General features: G+C 41.1%; 1 protein-coding gene across 2 annotated transcripts in view; it reads left to right on the top strand.

The window, feature by feature from the left end:
• Nucleotides 1-15,718, top strand: part of LOC6048560 (SLIT-ROBO Rho GTPase-activating protein 1) — a 161,823-nt gene that overhangs the window by 6,333 nt on the left and 139,772 nt on the right. The window contains exon 1 of one of the 2 annotated variants that reach the window (XM_038257717.1): nucleotides 2,758-2,873. The exons of the other annotated variant lie outside the window; for it this stretch is intronic. The gene's annotated coding sequence lies outside the window, so the exon portion shown is untranslated. Of the gene's footprint in view, nucleotides 1-2,757; nucleotides 2,874-15,718 lie in introns of those variants that run through there. 2 annotated transcript variants of the gene reach the window in all.

The following is a 15,718-nucleotide window of genomic DNA, read 5'->3' on the forward strand; positions in this document are numbered from 1 at the left end:
TGTATGATTTTGTTCAAATTGTTCACTGAAATCTTTTGTCATAGTCCCCAGTCCGTTGATATTGTCTCCTATAAACATTCCTAAGTCTAATCAAGTGTTTAGTATCTACGTCAATATCAGTTACCTTAAAATTAACAGGAACCTCTCGAACGTTGGCAGCCTCTGCTTGGTTGATAGCCTGCTGGATCACCTCCAGCGAACGATCAATATCGGCAGAAGTTTCCGGGTGTTGATCATAGTCGATGTTGCTGTCGACCACTTGCTGAAACTGCTGCCAGTCAACGTTGTGGTAATCTTTCCGGGTTGGTTGCCGCTGCGGAGTAACGGAAGCTCCAACCTCCACAACCACCGGATAGTGATCAGAACTCAACTCTTCAAACACCTCAGGATGAGCCACGTTCTCAGCCATATTGGTAATGAAGAAGTCGATGATTGAGTGATTCCCAGACCGAGCCACCCTCGTTGGACGATCCGGACTCACAACGTTGTAGTATCCGTTTTGCAGATCGTTGTGCAGAATCACTCCGTTCCGATTCCTCCTGCTGTTGCCCCAAACTTCATGCTTCGCGTTGAGGTCACCAGCGATGATGTACTTTGCGCTCCGCCGTGTCAGCTTCTGGATATCGCTCTTCAGTTTTGCTGCTGAACCATCTCTGGCATTCACCTGACGTGGACAGTATGCAGCAATGAAGAGTACTGGGCCAACCGAAGTGGGAATTTCCACTCCAACGGCCTCGATGATGTCCAGCTTAAAGTGTGGCAGCCGGCGTGGCTTGAGATCACGATGAACAGCGACAAGCACACCTCCTCCTCCAGAGGTGGTCCTATCGAGCTGCGTCGCGATCTTGTAGTTTTGCAGATAAACTTTTTCACCGGGCTTCAGATGAGTTTCCGTGATGGCAGCTACGTCGATCTCCTTCTCGCGAAGAAAATCCACCAGCTCTAAATTCTTCCTCCTAATGGAGCAAGCGTTCCAATTCAGCAGCTTGAGGGACCTACGATCCATACTGGATGACGAACGAGGTCAGCACTTCAATCTGCTGGGTCTTGGTTTTGCATCCACGCAGTGCAGCGGACATCTGTTTGAAAATATTGAGGAGTTCGGTTGAGGTGTAAAGATCATTACCATTTTCCTCAACTGCTGGTTCTTGGGTTGGTCTTGGCTCCTGGCTGAAGCCCGGTGGTGGCGGTCTCGGCTCCTGGCTGGAACCCGGCCGTGGATGATTCATCTCAGCTCTCTTCCTGGGATCCAACGGCAACGGTGCCAAGTTTGGGACCTGGCGTCGCGGTTGAAGAGGTGGAAAATTTTCCTCCACCAGGGCTGGAGGAGTTCTACGACGCTGAGGCTGATTCTTCGTCGATGCTTGCTGCCGAATTTTCACGAACTCAGCTCTCTTGGGGCACTTTCGGTCGGTTGACGAGTGCTCACCGTTGCAGTTGAGGCACTTCACCAGCGAATCTTGGATGCACTGGGATGTGATGTGCGCATCGGTACCACATTTGGCGCAACGACGCTTCAGGTGGCAGTTCTTACCTCCGTGCCCGAAACCCAGGCAGTTGAAGCATTGTGTGACGTCACGATGCACTGGTCGGTATCGCTCCCACGACACGATAATGTTGAAAACCGCTCGAATTGCCTTCAGCTCAGGAAGCGTCGTCGATCCCTTAGCCAAATGCAGCAGGTAGAGCTGGTCACGGTACTTGATGTCTTTGTTGCGTCGGCTCATTTTGTGCACGGCCAACACATCCAGTTTCAAAACTTTTAGCTCGGCAGCTAATTCCTCCACTGGCATGTCGTACAGACCTCTGACGACGATTTTGTACGGCTTATCCATGGCGACATCATGGGTAAAGTACTCCGCCTCGTTTTCGGTCAAGTAATCCTTGACCAGTTGATAGTGCTGCCTGGATTGCACCAGCACCTTAAATCCGTCCTGACACAGACGAATGTTGCCTAGGACTTTCCCAGACTTGATGAGTTCAACCAGCCCCGCTCGAAAGTCGATCGTTGCTGCTGATTGCCGCACATAAAAGGAGGCAGTTTCTCCTTTCGCTGTTTCACTTCATTCTCCTTTGCTTCCGCTACCTGGTCCTCGTCAGGCAGTCCAGCGAACTTGTTGTTCTTCAATAGCTGCTCCTCGTGCGACGAAGAGTTCTCCTCCTCCTCATCCATCGGTACAGTACCGTCGCTCTTTTTCGTCTTTTTGCTGTTCGATGTCACTTCCAAAAGCACCTTCCTTTTGGAAATCCCCGGTTTTTGGCCATCAGTTGAGGCCTCAACCTTCCTTTTGGAAATTCCCACTTTTTTGCCTGCTTGAGCCGCAGGTAGGGCAATATTGCCGGCGTTTTGCGCCGGGACGCGACGAGTCATGTTGATTCAGACAACCTTCACCAACGAATGCTCGGATAACAATGATGTGTTTTTGAGATGTTTTCGGCCTCTCTTCATGTTTTGTTTGCCAACAAAAAAATTATCTTGAAATCGCGAACATCTTACCATGAACACGTCACAAGTTTTGCTTATGAATCCTTGAAAAACATTGATAAAATTCATGAACAGTTCCGAATTTATAAAAACAATGGTTTTTGTCATGATTTCTTGAAAAATTGTGAAACAGAAATTCACGAATTCATGAATAGCAATTCACGAACCCTAGAACACCTTTTTCCGCGTGAACTTCCTGCGGCCAACGGTCGGTTGTTCGCTCACCGCTCAGGCTCAGGTCAGTTGCTTTTCGGTGATCGGTCGTGCGTGATCGTGCCCCGTCGTCGCGTCGTGGTCTTGCAATGTGTGTGTGCGTGTCGTCGTGCCGACACCCATTTCGTCTGAGTGTCCGTTTGTTTAATTGATGCGTCCATTGTGGGTGATTTGCGTAAGTGGTCAGCGTGTGAATTTCTGTGCCTGATAATTATGATTTTTTTTTCTTTCACCACTTTTCAAAAATGGACAAAACTGCGCTCAGTTTGTAATTGCGAGTTGGGAATTTTAGCTACTCTAGTATTGGTTTGAGTTCGTGTTAGTTTGGCGGCAGTACAAACGCGTCTAATAACCGTCTAAATATGCTAAATAGTAATTTATTATCGTGCCGTTTTTTGCAGGCGGGATTTTCTCGCGCGGCTAAAAATATCTTTCCCTACTAGTAAGTGTGTGTGTGTTTTCTTTCTTGTGTTTCTGTTTAGTTTAGTGGGTACTTGCGAGAGTGGTGCAAAATAAGTATGAAAAGGAAGCAGAAGCAGAAAAGAGCGTTGAGGCGCGTTGGTGTGTTCTGTAAATATTAAAAGGCAAAGATCACAACGACGACTAACGTGCGAAAGAAGGAAAAACAAGTGTGTGTTTTTATGAGGGACCGAAGTTACTGTAAACAACAAGATCATGCAGGGGGAAGGTCGTTTTAACGAAAGCCTGAGGAGGAGATGTTTTCGATTTTTCCTTATTAGGGTGTTGCAATATTGGCTTGAATTTATAATTCGGCGTGATCGTGCTATCTTGTCGCACGACGTTCCGAGAATAACGTGTTATGATGTTTGACCCTGAATAAACATAATCAAGAGCTCGTAATGTTAAACAATAACAAACACAATTTGTTTGGTTGCCGAAGTCCCGAGTTATAATTTAAAATGCTTACGGTAGTTGGGCATGTACGTGTGACAAAACGTGCTCTGCTTCCTTTGGCAAGTTGTCGCACTTGCAGCAAGTTTCATTGAGTGTCAAGATACAGTTGAACCTCACATAGTACGCAGGCGTTACGCTTTGTATTTCTTCGATTACTCTGAAACGACACATTTTTTTGCAATTTTTTAAAGCTAATTGTAGAAACCCAGGACCGTGGTGTAGGGGTAAGCGTGGTTGCCTCTCACCCAGTCGGCTTGGGTTCGATCCCAGACGGTCCCGGTGGCATTTTTCGAGACGAGATTTGTCTGACCACGCCTTCCGTCGGACGGGGAAGTAAATGTTGGCCCCGGTCTAACCTAGAGGGTTAGGTCGTTAGCTCAGTCCAGGTGTAGGAGTCGTCTCCCTGGGTCCTGTCTCGGTGGAGTCACTGATAGGCCGTTAGACTAACAATTCAAAGGTCGTCACTATGCGAGGTTTAACTGTAACACGATTGCACGGAGTTTTTCCGGTTTTTGTTGAATATCTCAGGACTGAAATCGAATTTTGGGGATCTTTGAAGGTCAAAATGCGAACCCTTGATATCTGTACAAAATGGCGAGCTTAACTAAATTTTAACCAAAATCTTTGAAAGCATTTTTCCGTTTTGTGCATATCTACAAGCCCCCAATCAAAGATTGGTACAAAAGAAATCAACAAAAAAAAACGTAACGCCTTCGCGTAGAAACGTTTTTTCTGTAGGGGAGAGTGGGGAGACTTGATCCCCTGTTTTTGTATCGCAAATAACTCTGTCGATTTCTCACAAAACTATAAACTTTTTGCATGAATTGAAAGCTTAAACATTCATCTATGTTTGGCTAATAAGGGTATTTCATCAGATGAACTCTTCGAGTCATGCCAAGCGTTTTTAAAAAATATTTTAAACCGGCATTTTAAAAATGTTAGGGGTAACTTGGTCCCCCTTTCAACATTTTGAAGAAATCTTAAGCAAAATGTTTCTTATTCATCCAAACTTCTAATTTTCTATAAGTTACAGCAATTTCACATAAAACCTGTACGTTTGTGTTCAAAATATAACAAGTTTAGTATGTAAAATATTTAAAAACCTAAAATATTATTTTTTAGACCAAAATTAAGCATGTTTACAAAAGCTGGAAATTTTTGTTTACAAAACTTTTGAAAAAAGGTTCAAACTGCAGTAAGTTATGTACAACTATACTAAGAAAACTATGTATGAAAACCGAGCCCAATTAATTAATCTTGAGGCTGATTCAAGTGACTGTAAAAATGCAGGGATCAAGTCTCCCAAAACGCACTTTTTTAAACAATTGAGTACGACGATAAATTGAACATCAAATGCGTAAGGGTTTTTGAGTTGATAAGTTTATCAAACAATTCATAAATAAAAAATATTTTTTGAATAACTTTTAAGTGTTTTCTATGCATATCAAAAAAAGAAACAAAGATCTCTTTTAAGTTTTTTGCAGCACGTTTTAGAAAAATGTGTGTAACTCAATCTAAACATTTTTTAATTTTTTTCTTTGTTTTCTACAATGAGTTTTAGTTAATTTCGCACCAATTTCTATAACAAAGCTAATTGTTTTACCCACATGCTGACGAGATACAGGCTTGGGATCAAGTGTCCCCGGGGATCATGTCTCCCCACTCTCCCCTACCTGTGAAAGTGTAACAATGTAACTCTTTTTAGGCGGAGGCGTTACCCTTTTTATTTCGTCGATCTTTGTTACACCATGCAATATTTTTGCAAGCTTCAAAATGCGTTTTGTAGATCTGAACAAAACCTACAAATAGCTTTAAAAAGATTGCAAAAATGTTGCGTCGTTCCAGAGAAACCGGAATATTAGAAAAACGTAACGCATCACGTAAAAAGAGGTTTCTCTATGTCAGCCAAATCAGTTAATGTTAGAGGTTCAATGTAGAACATGATTTTATATAAAAAAAACATACTTACTTAAATTTTTGAAAATGTTCAACTGTTTTAGAGATACAGAAAATCTTTTTTTACGTGAAGGCGTTACGTTTTGTAACTTGTTTATTTCTCAGAAATGACGCATCATTTTTCAAATCATTATGATGCAACTCGTGCATCTTGTGTAGATCAACAAATTACTTTTTATTCGTGCAAAAATGTGTTTTGGTCTCAGAAAAATCAACGAAATAGAAAAAAAGGTTGGAGGCGTTACACGTCAAAGAAGTTTTCTCTGTTCGGGGTTTGTTGTAGAATAAACATTATTAAAATTGACAAAAGATTCTAATTTTCCATCAATCCCACCGCAAGCAATGACCTAAACACAGATTAACCTAGAAACCCGCAAACGCCATGCAAATTAGAAACCGCAGAAGACTACTCTAACCCAACTCCTTTTATTACGGCGCACATGCAAACGAATTTTGAGGTCGACCTTAAAAGAAAGACCGCCACCAAAGACCTGTCGCAGCCAGACCAACCCGGCGACAAGAAACAAAAGCCCTTTGTGTTGTTGGGGCATAACTTTTTTCCTCACCAACTCAATCGTCGGCGTCCTGTCCCGGTTGATTCTCCGCAATTTGTGGGCTACATTTATGGAGGTGCAAAAGCAAGTGTCATAAACAAGAACAAAAGTTATTCGGGAAAGTCAAACGAAACAATGGACCACCTCTACCTTAAACCATTATTTGGGGGAAGATTGGTGGACCCGAAAAAAACTCACAAATCCAATCAATTGGGAAGAATGGACGCTCCAAGCTCCAAATCTGGCCACACTGGCAAGCTGTCAATTGAGCTCGTGCATCGCCAGAGGAACAGGTTTTACGTCCGTTTGTTCGTATTCGGGCGGCGCGTGTGAAGAATTTCCTGTATTTCTCGTGACGATTCTTGTGGTTTCAACAGAAGAAACGTGTGGAAGAGGTCGCCGTTTATTGCATCCGGAATGTGTGACGGCAACGATTTGAACTCATGCTGTAAAACGAACGAGTCCGTACTTTATGACGGTTGCGGTTTCTTCCCACAATTTGGGCGCCATTTTCTGATTTGGTCAGGGTTTTATACCACCACCGGTTCCCTGGCACCCAATTAACTTTCTGGGGGTGACTTTCATCACTCTAGACGCGAAAAACGCATCGCAGACTTGGCATTTTTTGTTCGCACCCCGCCTGCGAACATAATTGAATCATCTGTTTTACATTTTTCATCGCGATATTGCGCGTTCGGCAATGTCTGGCGGGCTGTCATTCATGATTCAACCTTCACCAGACTGACGGGGGTCTGTTCTGGCCTGCTGGCCTTGGTCAACTCCGGGATGAAACTATATTCTTGGCATTTGCGCGAGGGTTTGCACTGTTGTTGTGGCGAACGTTTAAAAGGAAGGAGTGTTTTTGCACCAGTGTTTACATGAAAGTTATTGAAAAACAAGTCCCAAAAAACTTTTCGATAGAGCGTAACCTTGGGCAAAAACCAGCAAGATTGTGCACTATTGAAAAGTGTTTACGGAAATCAAAGATACAGTAACTCGTTTTTTTTACGAAAATGCGTTACGCTTTGTATTTCATAGATTTCTCTAGGAAACATTTTGGCCAACCTTTTAAAGCCATTTGTTCGTATTGTGCCAATCTACAAATTGCTTTGCCAATTTTGCAAATATGTTTATTGCTTACATAAACATCGAAGAAATAAAAAGCGTAACGCCTTCGCTGAGCGCTGCAAAAGCTTATCCAGATTCTAAGAACGGATTGCCCATCTAAAATGTCACAATCGCGTGGTGACATCAACATTACAAACAATGTGACATGAAATGACAGTCTCTTTTTTCTGTTGCTGGAAACATCGAGCGATTTTGAAATTTGAGGCGTTACGCTTTGTATTTCGTCGATTTCTCGGTAACGACATGACATTTTTGCAATCTTTTTGAAGCGATTTTTTCTTCTTGTGCAGATCTACAAATCGCTTTTTGAAGCTTGCAAAAATGTTGTTTGGTGTCGGAGAAATCGTCGAAATAAAAAGCGTAACGCCTCCACGTAAAAAGAGGTTTCTCTATAGAGAAGTGACGTATGTTTTCCTTTTTTTCCTGTGGGTTGTCTACCCAATCCCTTCACTTAAATTAATTAAAGGGATAGGTTATTTTGCGCGCGGATTATCTCGACAGGTCGATTCGATAACCGGCCCATCACACGACCGCCGTATCGCCAGTACCACATTACCGGCCATCGCCGGTAGCTGCCTGGAGAAGGCGTCATTCGCGGGACACTCCCCGGTCGTTTGTCGTGCACGACCCAACTCACGCGTCATTAAGCCGATAACGATCCCCGAACGAGTTTGGCCGCGCTCCATCTACGTCGCAGTTTCAGTTCCTCTTCTTTTTTTGCGCCCGATAGATGGCGCTCATAAGGCACAACATGCGGTTCTTCTCCGGGAACAACGGCTTGAGGTGATCGAACGAGATGCCGGGAGAAAGAAGAGACCGTGGCGATGAAGAACTTGGCGACAACACGCCGGTGAAACCGGTTCTTCTAACCTCTTGAGAGTGCGACAACGGCCAGAATGCAACGTTACCGGATGATGGTCGGGCACAAGACGTTGTATCGAAGGTTAGATCTTAGGTTAGGTTTGCTGGAACGCGTCAACCTTAGCTCAACAGTCTTGGTTCTACTTCTTGCGAGTTATTAATATTCCGCGCACTCCGACGCGCGCGTATGGTTCTTCAACGATTCTAGCTAGCTTTCCAGCGAATGGCGCTTGCGGAGAGCTACTCTTCCTTCGTAGGAGGTGAAACCAACAACGACGAGAATAATCGATTGCAAGTGCCATGGAAAACACTTCGCGTTGACCACGTGCGCGTGGGCGGACCATAGCGTGTTCAGCTTGAAGAATTGCTACTGGAGTTATTCTCTGGACATCAAAAATGTGCAACGTAAGTCGGGTTGAACGACTGAAGGGTTGTGGAATTCTACAGCAGCAGGTCAAACAGCGACTGCAGTTTTTTGCGACCTTCGACGAACTGAGCAGTGCAGCTTTCTAAGCCGCTTAGACGCAGCGTGTAAAGTTGACAGTTGTGCAATAAAGCCTGGATTACTGTCGGCGCGATCGGTGGTAACCTGAAAATGGGAGCAGTTTATGGCCGTAACCGTGATCTGGATTTACGACTTCATGACGGTGAAGCTTAAAACGTAAACAAACTGGCGTTAGACTGCTGAAATTGTCGATGGGGCGTTACGTTTGAAACGTCAAATGTTTGCTTTTCGATCCAGATTGAAAACATGACCTGTAGGCTGCGGTCTCGTAATAGTTTTCCATTTGAGCGAGCAATCAGCTTGAGAGGGAGTTATCTAAATTTGCTCGAGTTCGCGTTAGAGACTTTGTTTTTTTTTTGCAATCGACGGGCAGTCTCTTGGCACAGTTATTTGCTTACGGTTGCAATGTCGATTGAACCTGTTTTCAAAGGGTATGGATTGGCGTTCCGTTTGTTGGGTAATGCTGCACACTACGGAATTCAGGTCAGTTCTTAAGCGTAACTTCAACGTAACTTCATCTGATGGAAATTAATGCGATTTCCAGGTTTTTAAGAATGGATAACGTTATAAATGGTAACGTATGGTAGCTGCACACCTTTAATGTCAAAATCGCGTGATGAAATGACAGTTTCCTGAAAAAGGAACAGACAATATCGAAATTGTAACGTCCCTTTTGAAAATCATAGCTAAAAATATCAACCACACTAAAAAAAATCTAAGATAGTTGATTTTCAGTTCAACCAACTTGACCTGAATAAAAATCGATTCATCTCGCTCCATGTGTATTTTCCAGTTGAAATAATAATAGCCTCAAGATAAACAAACAACGTCCAAAAACTGAAACAACACCAAACATTCTCACACACTCTCACAAAAATAATGACCACTTTTCACTCGTTCTGGGAACGATATTGCCCTTGGAAAGCAAAAGTGCTAATCACCCCCTCCCTTTTCTGACTGTTTCCCTTGATCGAACGGTGCCGATCGATTTCAATGAAATCGAGAACTTCGATTATCATCACTTTTTTAAAAAAAAAGAGGCGTTATGCTTTGTACTTATTTTTTTCTCGGGAACCAAAAACAAATTTTGTGGTTTTATATTTATACACTGAAAAGTTTGCAAAAATGTTGCTCAGTTTCACAGAAAATGGTGATTACAAAACGTAACATTTTTTTTGCAATCTTTTGAAAGCAATTTGTAGGTTTTGTTCAGATCTACAAAACGCTTTTTGAAGCATGCAGATATGTTGTATGGTTTAAGAGAAATCGACGAAATAAAAAGCGTAACGCCACCGCGTAAAAAGAGGTTTTTTCTGTACTACTTATTCGCTTATTCGACAGGTCAAAACACAAGCCTTCTGTGTTTTCTCCCATCCAACCGGTAGTTTAGTGTAGGTTGCAAGTTGTTTTACCTGAAACGTCCCTTCTCGTGGGTTGAAGCTTATTTTTGCACTCTCCTTTTCCTGCACCCGGACTCTGTAGCCAATTTCGTTCGGATTAAAAATAAACTTTCCTGTATGATGAATTTGTTTGATAAAACTGTACACTGTAGGTTTTGTTGAGATCTACAAAACGGTTTTTAAAGCTTGCAAAAATATCGTATGGTTTAAGAGAAATCTACGAAACAAAAAGCGTAACGCCACCGCGTAAAAAGAGGTTTCTCTGTATCGTGAATGCGTAGAGGCGTTACGTTTGGTATGTCATCGATTACATCATAGTATTTTTGCTTACATTTAGAAGCATAAATAATGCGTGAAATTGGAGAAATCGACTAAATTTAAAGCGTAACGCCTGCACAGTGTTTTGCTGTATTTCTCTAGAACTTTTAATTTCACTATCTCATTACATTTTTTTTTTAAATTATGCTTGAATCATGGTAAACTGAACATCTAATTTCCATTTAACATGCAGGCGTTACGCTTTGTAATTCGCCAGTTTTGTCTAAAAGTGAAATAATTCCGCCAGTTTTTTTTAACTTTGATAAAAAAAATTGCAAAAGTATTTTCCTGCTCTTGATAAATTGTTGAAAATCAAAACGTAACGCCTGCGCGTAAAATGAGATTTATTTGTAAAGAAAATCATCTCTTACGCGGAGGCGTTACGTTTTATAATTTGTCGATTTCTCTGGAATGACGCAACATTTTAGCAACCTTTTTGGAGCAATGTGTAAGTCATGTGCAAACCTACAAATTGCTGTTTGAAGCTAACAAAAAAGTGTAACACCTACGCTTAAAATAAGAATTTAAGTAAACTCAGAGATCCTGCAGATCAAACGGCAAACACGCTTATTGCAGCTTCCGCTAAATGCAATAAAAAAAAACTCAACAAAGTGTTCCTATTCTTGTGTAACACATCCAGTACCCAGTGTTGCCAGCCGCAAAACAGGATGCTACAGAAAGCACTACATAATTTAATTAGCACGCGCTGTTTGTCGTGCCTGGCCAGCTGGAGTCCAAGCCACAAGTTGCTTCAACTAGGGTAAATGTCCCAATATTTTGTTCATTCAAAGATGAGGTAGTTTTTTCTTTTCAAAAAGTACCAAAAATTTGCAGATTCCGCTGTAGATTATCCCATCCTGTCAAAATCTGCCCAAATACGCCCAAAATAGGACCACGCATCCAATCTAGCGTGAGTTGTTACTTAAAGGTTCCTGTTGCCTTCTGGCCGCCGGGGGTCCTTGATGAGACGGTCCAGCTGCTCCAGAGACCTCGTGTGACAGTGCCTGTGGAACTTACCCGGTGATTAAATTTGTGATTTCCGCCCCAGCCAGAGCGGACTCTTTCGTCTTGCTTAGCGCAAATCTTCATTGTCGTCGGTCGACAATAAATTGTGATTTGCGATAATGACGGGTTCGTTGGCAGCAATCTTTGCGGTTCGGGATGATTTTTTGTGAATGTTTTGGACGGAGATTCTGATAAATGAGTGGATTTGCTCGCAAATTTTGACGGAAATTACTCTCTTGTTTTTTTTTTGGTATTTTCTTCTTGTCTCCAACTTAATATTACGGGGCCTTGGTACTCGTCACCGAAGTCATGCATGACAAATGACTCGCGGTTTTGGAGGTTTAAGACGCGTAAAAAGAGGTTCTACTGTATCCTTCTGGAATTGAAATTCGTTGCCTTTGAAGTTCCAATATTTTTTTTATTGGGGATGATTGATTAAGATTTATGGTTTCAAGTTTCAAATGATGTTTCAAAAGATATAAATTGATTTTCATTCTTACCAAGCCAGAACAGTCACCAAAAATAAATCTCGCTTAAAAAATTCACAAGAAAGACAACGACAGAAAAACCGCGCTCAAAACAGGTCAACTGAGGCGAAACGTGACTTGCTCGCTCCAGAGCTGTATGCCATTCGATATTTGGCTCCTAATATTTCACCCCAGATTCGATGGCGCATGGTTTCGGTTTCGCCGCCAGGTTCTTTTCTTGGCTTTTTTGTTTTTGCTTCTTCACTACAAAAATAGAACCTGCTTGCTCATTTTTGCCTGGCACCAAGGGGCAGGTCCACGACGCTCCAATTTGGAGCTGGCTGCTTTTGCTTCACAGCTTATTTAACGTCTCCAACAGCTTCAGCATGAGTGCCTTGAGGGCTGACAAGCTACAAATTAAAGATCTTAAAAGTTAGTAGAATTCTTGAAAAACATGCGACATCCTTTTACATCAAAAATTGGATCCAATTTTATATCATCAGAAGAGGATTTTTTAAAGTACAAGAAAATAACAAAAAAGTTGCAGAAAAAAAATTAATAAACTGGTTTAAAACTTTTGCAAAAAGAAAATAAAGAAAAAAGTTGAATAAAAAACAGTTCAAAACTGCTAAAAGTACAAAAATATGTGACAAAAGTAACAACTTAAACAAAACTAAAAAAGCATTCTACCAAACACAGAGCAAAACTTCTCAGACCGGCAAGGCAATGACTCAGGGGGCAGTAACATCTTTTTCTATGGACCTAAATCCAGTGTCTTGCGAACCTTCGTGGTGAACGGACACTAGAGCTGCGGTATTTTTTACTACCTAAGCTCAGAGTTATTTCAAAACAAAATTCACAGTCTTTTTAAAGACTACCTGAGTTATTTTCCAAAATTCTAAACAGTCTTTTCAAGACTAACCCCACCTGAAATTTTGTTGTATTTTACAAACGAAGCCATCTTTTAAGAGAACTTTGCTTGCAAAATGCGTCAAAACAAAGGTAAACGCAAATCTTCTGAAGATTTGGTCGTTACGTCGGTGAAGCGTTTGAACGCTAAACCGGCTATCGGCAACAGAAAACGAAAACAGCCTCTTCTGAGGTCTGATTCTGATTCTGAATGTGAGGTCAATCCTCCAATTCCATTGACAAACAGTTTCGGTGTTTTATCCGAAACTGAAGACGGGTCATTCCATCTCAACTGTGCACGAAAAAGTGCAAATTTGAAAATTACCCTCTCCGATCCTGCTCAAATTTGGCAGAGCTGTTGATACTATCAAAACATGTAAGAATCCCGAATTTCATCCAAATCGGACCACCCCCTCCATTTTTGTACCTCCCCAAAAAATCGACTTTTTGGCGATTTTTGACCAAACCTCCTAGTTTCAAACGGCGATAGCTCAGGAACCACAAATCTTAGAGGGTCAGTCTTAGACTCAATTTTGCAGGAAATTGGACGTAGAATCCATTTCCGTGATCAAAATTTAGATTAATTTATTTTTTCTACCTGTATTGCGCAATTGAAAACTTTAAACGGCCGTATCTCAAAACACCCCAACTTATTTTTTTTATTTGACCTCACCATCGTGTTCCCCGGCCAATTTTACATAAGAATCACTTATCGACAGAAATGAATATGTTTTGTTCCAGAGATATCGAATTTTAAAGTTTTGTGTTTTCGAGATTACCTACATTAGCTTCATTTGCCGCATCTGCTAGAAGCACACAGGCGGGCTGATCAATAACTGCTACCTGGTGTTATGAGAGATAGTTAATTTAATTTATCTTTTTATAATTTTACGCAAATATTTATTCAAATGGCTAATAGGGGAAATTCTCTTATGTTTGGCAGGTTAAGTCAAAAAGCCGTAATTGCCAATGGTAAACAAAGCCTATTTTGCATCGGTATCCGACCTACTTACGAAAAAACAAATTTCAAAAATGCTTATGATTGTTCATCAACTCGTCTCTCAAGTGCCCCAAACTAAAAAAAATGAAATTTTGTTACAATTGGGAGAAAAACAAATATTGGTGTTGGAGGTCACGGTGGCTCTTACGGCTTTTTGAAAACTCACCTGAGATTTTCACTATTTAAACAACAAATTTTGCGAAACTTTTGATAGAAACTTGCTTGTTCACTTCTTTCTTATTGAGCTATTTATCACTCGATAATTGAATGCCAAAGCGCTGATATGGCAACATTAGAAGAACGCTGGAATTAGATGCTGTTCCCCTACCTTGATCAATCTATTTTTGTGAAAAAAATATTTATTGGGTTATTTTGAATGCACCGTTTATTTACGTGTTGCTAACCGTTTTAGAGAACCTCCGAGGCCATGACTAGGGCCTTTATCATGGGCGGTAGCAAAATAGTACCATTCAGCAAAACCCCAAAACCTGCTTTATTATTATTATTATTATAGTTTATTATTGACACTTTACCATAATTTGGCAAATCTCATTTATGGGTTAAAAGATTGATCATATTAAATCAATTTTTATATTGTGAGCCAGCTCCATTTGATTAAAAGATGATTTTGGTCAAGGTACATTTTATTTAAAAAATCCTTTATACGTGAGGACAGCAGCCGTATTGTGTTCCAAGAATCCAAGAATGACAGAAGAAAAAAACACTGTTGTTCGGACGATGTCGAAATCATCGCAACAAAATTTGGGGAATTAGCCGCTTTGCAGCAGATCAAACTTTGTGATTTTCTTACATTTTTCAGTTTTATACTTTACAGAAATCCTTTTCCTACTCCTTGTGATCGTCCTTCACTAGAGTACAACAAATCAACAAATTTTATTCATTTTAATTCATATTTTTAACTCAATAATGTATCGTGCACTTATTGTTCAGTGTTACTAACAAGATTAATTGCATTTTGCATCGGAATCCAATTCTGCCCTTTACTGTGTGTCGTTATTGCTCTGTCCTGTGGGTTAGCACAGAAATTCACTTCATTCATTCGTTTTAACAGATAAACATTCGCGATTAAACTCCAGTTTCCTACAGTGTTATACAGTTAATTTTTGCCCAATTTGATAAAGATTATTTATGATGAAATATTATTTCAATAAATGACCAGGTAGCAGTTATTGTTCAGCCCGCCTGTGTGCTTCTAGCAGATGCGGCGAATGAAGCTAATGTAGGTAATCTCGAAAACACAAAACTTTAAAATTCGATATCTCTGGAACAAAACATATTCATTTCTGTCGATAAGTGATTCTTATGTAAAATTGGCCGGGGAACACGATGGTGAGGTCAAATAAAAAAAATAAGTTGGGGTGTTTTGAGATACGGCCGTTTAAAGTTTTCAATTGCGCAATGCAGGTAGAAAAAATAAATTAATTTAAATTTTGATCACGGAAATGGATTCTACGTCCAATTTCCTTCAAAATTGAGTCTAAGACCGACCCTCTAAGATTTGTGGTTCCTGAGTTATCGTCGTTTGAAACTAGGAGGTTTGGTCAAAAATCGTCAAAAAGTCGATTTTTTGGGGAGGTACAAAAATTGAGGGGGTGGTCCGATTTGGATGAAATTCGGGATTCTTGCATGTTTTGATAGTATCAACAGCCCTGCCAAATTTGAGCAGGATCGGAGAGGGTAATTTTCAAATGCTGTTCCGCTTCAGATGGAATGACCCAGACATGGAACCTTCTCCTCGTACTGAGCCTTCTGCCGTCGAGAAACGAGTAAAGGCTCCGCCAATTGTAGTGACTTCCGTCTCCGATTTGGCCAGCTTTCGAACGCAACTGAAGAATTGCAAGGAAACTTGCAATTTGAAGGTTTCGTTCCAGCTTGGTCGAAGAGGAGAATGTCGCTTGTTGACGGAATCTTTACAAGATCACCAAACTTTTGTTGGTTATTTGAAAACCACAAACACAATTTCTACACGTATGAGACCAAG

Source organism: Culex quinquefasciatus, chromosome 2 (genome assembly GCF_015732765.1).
Source record: "Culex quinquefasciatus strain JHB chromosome 2, VPISU_Cqui_1.0_pri_paternal, whole genome shotgun sequence".
Lineage (NCBI taxonomy): Eukaryota > Metazoa > Arthropoda > Insecta > Diptera > Culicidae > Culex > Culex quinquefasciatus.